The 9,893-nt window shown below is 41.8% G+C and overlaps 1 protein-coding gene across 1 annotated transcript in view; it reads right to left on the reverse strand.

Moving 5' to 3' along the window:
* The window catches only part of GNAQ (G protein subunit alpha q), a 289,672-nt gene that overhangs the window by 155,752 nt on the left and 124,027 nt on the right, over positions 1–9,893 (reverse strand). The window lies entirely within an intron of this gene.

Raw genomic sequence — 9,893 nt, forward strand, 5'->3', positions numbered from 1 at the left:
CTAATTCTTGGGTGACTTCTGGAACCCTTATCCTTCAAAACTAGTGTTCCCAGAGAAAATATCTAACTAAGAAAGTGTAACCACAGCTCAGCCAAACAACTTTACTGGGCGTGGTGGGGTGAGGCAGGAAGGAGGCAAGTCGTTAGTTGCAAGAGTGAAAACAGTTTAAATGTCTGTTCATTGTCTCCAGTCCTCTAATGCCTCAGTATAAGATGACTCTTAAAATACCTATTTGGGGTTATCTTGTGGTTGGCGTTCTGCTTGCCTTGGTTGGGGTGGGGGGGAGCGTAACTGAATCTAAAACACTTGACACAGTCTGTTTATTCTGCACATGGGACTCTGGTTGAGAAGAATGGCAGCTTTTGGAAAAAAGTCTTTGGTGTGGGTTTATGAGAAAGATAAGGAAAATAATCGTTCCTATAAATCGGAAGAGCAGAGTGGGAGCCTCCAGATTACTCACTAACAATTAGCCCAGCGAAGCCCCTTAAGTGTTTGATGCACTGGAGCACTAAAGCCGTTTGCCCCTCAGAGAGTAGAGAATGGGAGGGGTCATAGAAGAGATTCCATTTTCAGCACAAAGAATCAAATCAGAAAAAAATGTTATATTCTGCCCATAAGGCTGAACTCCCCTTTGTCACTCTCCATCCTTCATGCCCAGTTTCCCTTCAAATACCATGTATCTTCTCTTAAACTAAACCCCTCAGAACAATTTTTTATTTCTTCCACTATTAGTCAAAATATACATACTGAATTGGATATTTCAAAGATTTATTTAATCGTATCTAATATTCGATAAGGCTGTTTATTCATTTCTGACCTGTTTCTAGCATCTTGCCTTTGTCTGTAAATATGGCATTCCAGGCATTTTCAGAATATTTTCAAAGAAGGATCATTACCCCAATGCTTACTGACACAATGTTGATCTCTCCACATCCCATGTCGTGCTGCAAGTTCATTTCCAATTTGCTGTCTAAGCTAGACCCTTGACACTAGGCAGAATCGTTTCTTGCTTTTTTCTCTTCCCTTTATTATCTTAGTCTCTAATGAGTTCTGCTTGCTGTATTCAATTCGTTTGCTTCTCTTTGTCAAAATACATCATTGTTTATTCTTATCCAATGCACTACTATCTCTCTATCTATTCTTTTGTTATGTTTCCCCAGAATCTTAAGTTACCACAGCCTAGAAATTTTAATAAATTGCCGTCTCGTTCTGATTTGGAGCTTTTGTCTTGATCTTTAGAATAATTTTCCAGTTATGAGATAACATTTCTGTCCATTTGTATTAATTTTACATGCAGAAATTCTGTTAACGCGCCAAATCATACATACTGAACTAAAGCAAAACTACAATTTAGTCGTTCCTTTTATCTACCTAACTTACGAAACACACAAAAGCTAATCCTCCAAATGGGCACTGATTTGTTTGCTTGACATGCTTTATACTTTATTCCTTAGCAAATTTTACTAAAATTTTTATTCAAAATATTTTTTCTCTCCAAACACCACATTTGCATGGAAATAATGTATCTTAACTCTGTTCCCCGTATAATACCCTATTTGCACATACTTTGCATTGGTTATTTGTGCAGGCAGAACACCATACTCCTAGAATCCTCCACTGTCCCTCTGTCAGACCCCTAAAAATATTTGATTTGACTGTAAAGACTTCATAAATTTACCCAAGCCATCCAGCATTACTTAAGCTGTGCCTAGGAAAGTTTCAATAGCAGTCATTTCCTAAATGCTCTTCATCCTAAAAATAGAGGTGGCAGAGAAATAGGAGAATTAGCAACGTGTCATAAAACAGCCTTTACACTAGTAAGAAAAAGTCTAACACAAATGCATGGAGGAGAGGTGATCAGGATGCTCACACTCAGTGTTCAAAAGAGCCACCATCTCTGCGCTAGAATCATGTGCTCAGAGACGGGTCAAGTAAGAGTATCTCATTCAAAGTCATGGAATTAAAAGAGAACGCTTTAATTTCCATAATCTGTTTTTTAAAAATCTGTCCTTATTTCAGAGCTTCTTTAACTTTCTAATTCATTAACACACCATTCGAAGATAAAATGCACTTCAGCAAAAATAAGCAGCTTTGATTTTCTTTACTTTGGTTTTTTTGCAGCATCCATTTTGCCATTTTTTAAATCCTCATACATATTCTCAACTAAATTATTCTTATCTTGCCTAACCTCACTGACCAACCCATTACACGTACTCTCTTTCTATCTCTAGCAGCTCTTTTCTAACAGCATTCTTATCTTTCCTCTGAAAGTTTAAATAGTTTCTGCACATTGTTGTTGGATTCTTTCCCTTGCCCAAAATAGGTTGGTTTTTTTGTTTTGTTTTGTTGTGTTTGGGGCAGCGGGTAGGAGATAGGAAAATGGTTATTTTAATTTTAAATCCTAAAGATCAAGCAATTTACTCATCTTGCCCCAGTACATACATTCGGAGAAAATTTAGTGTCCAAGTTCATTTTGCAAAGCTCGGTACACACTGCCATTGTTCTTTCTATGTGAATGCTGCCTTGTACCTTCGTAAGTGCTCCAGCTTTGGGGCCCTGCCTTTGCCACTTCTGTGAGGCTCACTCGCTGCCCTCAAGTATAGGAAGAAAGGGTTGTTCTCTTTCTAACTTTGCTGGCCCTACTGGATGTGTGAGGTCAGAACTCTGAAAAGCACACTAGTTCTTCGAACAGAGGCCTCTACTCCAGGCATACAGAACATATCAACATGTGCAGTGCTGTTCACTCTTCCAGGGTGAACATAATCCGAAATTCCGTTCCTCTCATTTCTTAGTTGTTTTTTTCCCCTCCTTTCAAGCACATTTTAGACTCTAAGCAACTGATCCTGTGGACAAACCCCTTTGAACAAGAGCGCTGAAGCCAGGTCATCATCGCCTGAGGCATGAAACGAGGTGAGAAATAAGTCTTTAATTACTAATTTCACCAAACTCTGCCTTTTTTCAGAAGCCAAGGTTCTGTATCCAGAAAGTCCCCTTTTCTTGGCTTTCCAACAGGTCTAGAGCACCAAATTTGTTACTTAAAAACTTATTAGATTCTAATTTCACTTGTCCTTCTTTGGCAAACAGGGGATCTTAAATCCAGCCTTGTAAAGAGATTTCAGGTCCACTGAGTTCTCTTCAATGTTATCTGACCCACTTTTAAGGCCTCTGTCCTCACCTCATTTTTATAGTCAGGCCTTCCAACCAATGGTCAGTCCCCACCCCTCCTCTCTCTCCTTAGCGCCCCTGTAGCACACTCCACCCATCATGTACACCTTCTACCATTCCGTAGGCCATGCACATACGTTCAGTAGGCTTGAGGCTCTTCCTTCCCATACCCCCTACAACTGATCATCAAATGCCAAATAAACAGAAAGAAGGACATCATCTTATATTCATAGGTTCAGTGCTGGTTACCACTATGTCCAAACTGGCTTCTTCTAGATCAATGCCCATTTTCATGGACAGTGTTCAGAGTGAGATGATGCTTTCTATCTTACAAGAATGAATTTCATAATCACAGTCCATTCAATGATACAAAGTCCCTCAGTGTTGCACAGAGTGATTTTTAACAATAGTCATGAGCAACGCTTTGTTAAAAACTGAAGCTGAAAAGCATTACTGAATATCAACATGACCTGGGTTTTATTCTATGGCATTACTGGTGTGGAAATTAAACATATGCTGCCCATTCTTATGTGAATAATGCTTCATTTATGGGACACAGATAGGAATCTATGAGTAGATTCTTGAACAACCCCTTTTGGAAACCGTACAACTATTTAGTTAATAATACGGATTTTGAAAAGAAAGAAAATCTCTTCTCATATGTTGTAAAGTTTTTGCTTAACCTCTCACATACAAGAAAAATTAAGAAGTGGATAGAATATACTCGTTTGAATTTAGTAAAAGGGAAACTCCGCCGAAATGTTAAACGGTTTTATTGTTCCATCCAATTCCTAATTATCTGAGGGTAAACTGTCCACCTTACAGATAACTGTGAGGCTTGGAAACGTCAGTCTGCCCCAGCTGGGTCATGAAGAGGTGAACCAGGAGGTCATACAGGTACTTGTAGTACAGGGTTTAAGTAAACGTACAGGTTCTTGTCTATGTGGCACCTTGAGAAGAACTGAAGAAAATCAGGTCCTTGCATTTGAGCCATCAGATTCCGTAGCCTCAGCATCAGCAGAGGGGCAACGGGTCTCCCCGCAGGGGCTCCCAGCCTTTTCTGTCACCTCCCTCCCCCTCCCCCTTCTCAGCACAGCACACTGTGCTGAACTGCCACAACATGGGACACGTCTTCCACACGCTGGGAACTGTATGAGGGCCTCACGGCTCTCCTCATCCCCACAATGGCCCTCCTGTAGGCCTCATGTTCCCCACTTCAAAGCTGAGGGAAATGTGGCCTCGAGAAGTTATCCAAAAAGGCAGTAAGGAACAAAGCTAGCATTCCAATCTAGATATGTCTAGTTCTACATTCTTGTTCTTTCTAGAATGCCATGCCATTCATGCTATTTCTTTATATTACCTGTACCACATGGATAAGGAAGGGTGTTACTAAATCCTCAAAATATCAATTTTAAGTCACAAACAGTAAAAAGTAGTATTGCTAGTAACACACTGACTGAATAGAATTATTTTGTACTTTGTGTTAAGATGTGGAGACTAAATAAAAAATTACTTTTTTCATCTATTGTATAAGCATTATTTTCCAGAAATGTTTATTTATATAATACACCTAAGAAGAATGGTAACAAACATTTATGAGTATTTACTCTGTGAAAAGCACTCTAGTAATCACTTTACGTATTTATTTCATTTAATCTTCACCCTGTGAGTTAGCTATGTATTATCATCACTGCCCTTTAACCAAGGAAGAAACTGAGGCACAGGGAACGCAACTGATTGGGTTGTGTTTACAGCTAGTAAGGATCACAGCTAGTAAGTGGCGGTGGTGATACCCAAATTTGGTGTCAGGGGATCTGACCACTGGGCCATCTCGTCACATTGAGTGAACTGACTCTGGTTACGTGGACAGGTAGAGGAGGCCTCAGAGCTGAGCAGGGAGGTGGAGACATTCCCAAAACAACCTCCCCTTGGTCTCAGGTCCCAGACCCTCAGAAGAGTAGGGGCAAACCAGCACTGCCTCTCGGTGGGAGTAGAGCCTTTGACACCCTCCCTTCCTCCGTGTGATAGATGACAAGGAACGGAGAGACCTGGGCAAAGAGCAATACGGAAAATTCCTAAGTTAGAAAATACTACATGTGAGCAATTCATTACAGAATGGTCGGAGGTATGATGAGGCAGTGAGGCATCCTGGGTGGAAACCTGCTCATGGTCTCTACATACAAATCTTGGGTGGGGGGGGCGGGGAACGTGAGGGATTAGCATTTATTTACTTAATCCATTATCCCCATTTTAAAACGTAGGAACTTACAACCAAAGAAGCTGAAATGGAACGTTTTGTAAATTACTTAACAAAATACAGTAGCTATTTCCTTCTAAAGAATTTAGAGCTCAGTCACTTTAAAGTAACCACTATGAAAAAATTCAAACATACATAAAAGTTTGGGGAGTGAATGAATCCCCATAAAATGAATGCTTTTAAAAAATGATTTACAAAATGATTCATAAAATGAATCCCCATAACCCTTCAACAATCATCAAGATTTTGCCATACTGTACTATTTGCTTCACTACACCCTTTACAATTTTTCTGCTCAAGTATTTCAGAGCAAATGCCATCTGTCCTAAAACTGTCATTTACCCCTACAGGCTTTAAGATGTATTTGTTACATATAATGCATACAAAAATAAAATTTTATAAACCACAACGTTATTGTCAAGTCTGAATAATTATTGATATCAGGCCTGGTCTATATTTAAATTCCACTGTTCATCTAAAAATCACCTTTTTTTTTTAACTTGTTTTGTTCAAAACAGGATATCCAAACAAGGGACATACATTGCATTTCATCTCTTTAGTTCCTTTTAATCTATAACAGCCCCTCCCCAACTTCCCCCTTTTAATCAGACGATCAACTTAAGGGAGCAACTAGCACAATTATAACCATTTTTATTCACTTCATGCCCCCCATTATTTACTGTGCCCCTCAGAACATGGCAGACCTGATTGAGACCTTCCAGCCTCAAGAGTCAATTTTTCAGTTCCTTTACTTTTTGTCTTCAGAGTGGAAAACAACTACATATGACACATCATACCAGCCGCTGTGTTTTGTCTTCCAGAAGTTATCCACATTACTAAGGACTAACCATGTCTGTTATTACAATGATACTTAATTACAATGGGAAGCACACTGAAGTCCTCCTTGAGAGACTGGTAAGACCCCAGCACACCCATCCCTTTGCCCCATTACAAAGAAGGCACCAGTACCAAACCTGGGTAATTCTCTTAAGAACAGAGCTGTCCATTGTTAATTCTAGAACTTGGGGAATTAGTAGGCCAACAGACAACTGTGATGGAGGGGAAAATCAGTTTGCTGTATCACAGTATGTGCTGGGCTCATTTTCTTTGTCAGGGGTTTTTAATTATTTAGGATGAAGCTCCATTGCATGTTTTGTAATAATAATGAAGTCTGAGGAACACAAAACCTCACTACAGCAGGGCACAGCTATTAAATCTGTGCTGAGAGCGGGCAAGGAATCCAGGGCTTCTGACCAGCTTTTTGCGAGCGGTAATGACTATCAGGTATGTAGACAAAAAAAGGGAGAATTAGCCAACACTGAATGGCAAATCCAATTCTGTCACTGAAGCCGCCAGTGGCCAAGCGACTCTGGAACAGCCTTTTTGCTCTCGTGGGGGCAGCTCTCTCCTGCTCTGCCCTCACCCAGCTCGCCCTGCAGCACTGGGCAGGAGCCAAGGGTTGCTGAGCCCTGACAGCGGCCCAGAGCAAAGCTTCCTGTGGGAATGTCCCCAGGGACTCTCATTAAGATCGGCTCCTTCTTACACTCCTGGGTTATATCCTATGAAACGAAACACCAAAAAAGGCATATGTGAGCGAAGTGAGACCATTCAGGATCTGGGCGTTGCTGCAAGTGGTCCTCCATAGGAGGCTGGCCCCTCCTTTCCACCCCTGGCACTCCACAGTTACTCATTCAAACCAATTATTTTATTTCAGAAATTACCATGATTAAAAAGAAATTAGTGGGGGCTTCCCTGGTGGTGCAGTGCCTGAGAGTCCGCCTGCCGATGCACGGTACACGGGTTCGTGCCCCGGTCCGGGAAGATCCCACATGCTGCGGAGTGGCTGGGCCCGTGAGCCATGGTCGCTGAGCCTGCGCGTCCGGAGCCTGTGCTCCACGACGGGAGAGGCCACAGCAGCGAGAGGCCCGCGGACCTCAAAAAAAAAAAAAATTAGTGAACAGTTTAAAAGACTTTCCCTAAAAAAAAAAAAAAAAGGCAATCTAAGACATGCTTCATTTAGAATACAGCAAATGAATAAGAAGGGCTAAGAAGGGCAGGATGGGAAAAATCATTCAGAATTGTCATGGACCCTAAACCTATGGGAGAGTGACATCTTTACAGGCAATGAAACACAGCTGCTCTTAACGACCCAGAGGCCAGCTGTTCTCTGACTGGATAATCCAGGTTATTCGCCCTCTTTCTTGCCAATCTGAGGTTATTAGCTCACATGATGTACATTTCTGCTACTTAGTGCTAAGAAAAGGAACACTCTCTCCAATAGATTATGGGTTCCTGGGGGACGGGGAATGTGCTGAAATCAACCCAGAGCTTTGCAAACAGTAGGCACTCAAGAAATAACAGCTTGAGCCAAAAAGTCCTAGGGAGCCTCTCTGCCCCCCTCACCCATCCAGACCATTGCCTATCCAGGGTATGCTGAGGTTTCTCCCATTGTAACACTTGTTAAACTACATTGTAAATTGGCCATGTACTTGCTTGTGGCGCCAGCTAGCAGTTTAGCAGCTCAAGAGCATTTTGTTTATTAGTTATATATAAAATGCTTTGCACAGGGCCTGGCACACAGGTGTTCATTAAACATCTTGAGTAAATGAATGAATGAATGAAGAGGGCAGAGAATGAAATTTATAGCCCCACCAAAACTACGTTTTTTTTCAAATAAATTACATACAAAAGGAAAGAAATAAAAGTGAGTTTTAATTCCACAACTCAAAAATAAACCTGTTAGGAGTTCATTGTGTATCCATCTAGTATTTTTTTTTTCATCTAGTATTTTTTTCCATTCACCTACAATATATACATTTTGGGATTTTTATTTCTTTATTTTTTTTAATAGAAAGAGGATTACATTATGCATAATAGTTTGCAACTTGTTTTTTAAAAAACACAATAATAAATATGTCATACATGACTTCCAAGGTTAGTACATACAGCTCTTCTTCATTGTTTATTTCAGTTGCCCAGAATTCCAAAGAGTGGGACTTCCCTGGTGGCGTGGTGGTTAAGAATCCGCCTGCCAATGCAGGGGACACGGGTTCAAGCCCTGGTCCGGGAAGATCCCACGTGCCGCAGAGCAACTAAGCCCATGTGCCACAACTACTGAGCTTGTGCTCTAGAGCTCACGAGCCACAACTGCTGAGCCCGGGTGCCACAACTACTGAAGCCTGTGCGCCTAGAGCCGGCGCTCTGCAACAAGAGAAACCACCGCAATGAGAAGCCCTCTGAGAAGCCCGCGCACCGCAACGAAGAGCAGCCCCTGCTAACCACTACTAGAGAAAGCCCACGAGCAGCAACGAAGACCAAACACAGCCAAAAATAAATAAAAATAAATTAAAAAAAAAAAGAAGAATTCCAAAGAGTAACTACCATAATTTACCTAGTTCTTTACTGATAGATATTTGGGTCATTTCAAGTTTTCACTATTATAAACAATGCTGTACAGAAGTGCACTATTAATTAGTGTGTGTGTGTGTGTGTGTGTGTCAGTGCTCATGCACATATCGGACTCTGTGCCAGGTACTGTACTAGCAAGGCCTTAGTATTGATATATAATGGTGAACACATACCATCCTGCTCTTAGGAAGATCAGAGCTCGATGAGACAGACAGACATTATTCAGAGAATCATATTAACAAATATACAATCACAAAATGGCATAAGTGCTCAGAAGGAAAAGCATACGATCATATGAAAGCATCTCATCAAAGAATCTAGAAGAATGGGGAGGTGGGTGGCACGTGCAAAGGCCCAGTGCAGGAGGGACCATGGCAGAAGTACAGAAGTAAAAGACCATCTGGCTGGATGTCAGAGAACACTGGTGGAGAATGGTGTCTTTGCACACTTTTATAAGAGTTCCAGTCACACATTTATGTAACAAACACGTACTGAGCCCACATTATATGCACGGAACTGGCTAGGTGCTTCCGATTCAGCATGAACAAAAGAGACACCATCCCTGCCATCTCAGAGCTTTCGTTCTAGCAGAGCAAATTCTGCAGAGAGCAACTGTTAGCTAAGGGAGAATATATAGTTTAAATTTTGTTACATGTTGCCAAACTGCTCCCTTTGGGCAGGGTCCACTTGTTCACTGGGTTAGAAGACTCCTCAAAGCTATTTCTTGACTGAATTGGGTTCCTTAGAGCAACATAGTTCTTTACTAAGTCAATCAGTGATCCTGGGGTCACTGGGCTGTCACAGGCCAGAGGGATTCCACATCCTGACAGAAACACATGCACAAATACCACAGTCAAAAAAGACGATTCTGGGCTTCCCTGGTGGCGGAGTGGTTGAGAGTCCGCCTGCTAATGCAGGGGACACGGGTTCGTGCCCCGGTCCGGGAAGATCCCACATGCCGTGGAGCGGCTGGGCCCGTGAGCCATGGCCGCTGAGCCTGCGCGTCCGGAGCCTGTGCTCCGCAACGGGAGAGGCCACAACAGTGAGAGGCCCGCGTACGGCA

Source organism: Monodon monoceros, unplaced genomic scaffold, assembly GCF_005190385.1.
Source record: "Monodon monoceros isolate NGI ecotype Baffin Bay Population unplaced genomic scaffold, NGI_Narwhal_1 Super_Scaffold_5, whole genome shotgun sequence".
Classification (NCBI taxonomy): Eukaryota; Metazoa; Chordata; class Mammalia; order Artiodactyla; family Monodontidae; genus Monodon; species Monodon monoceros.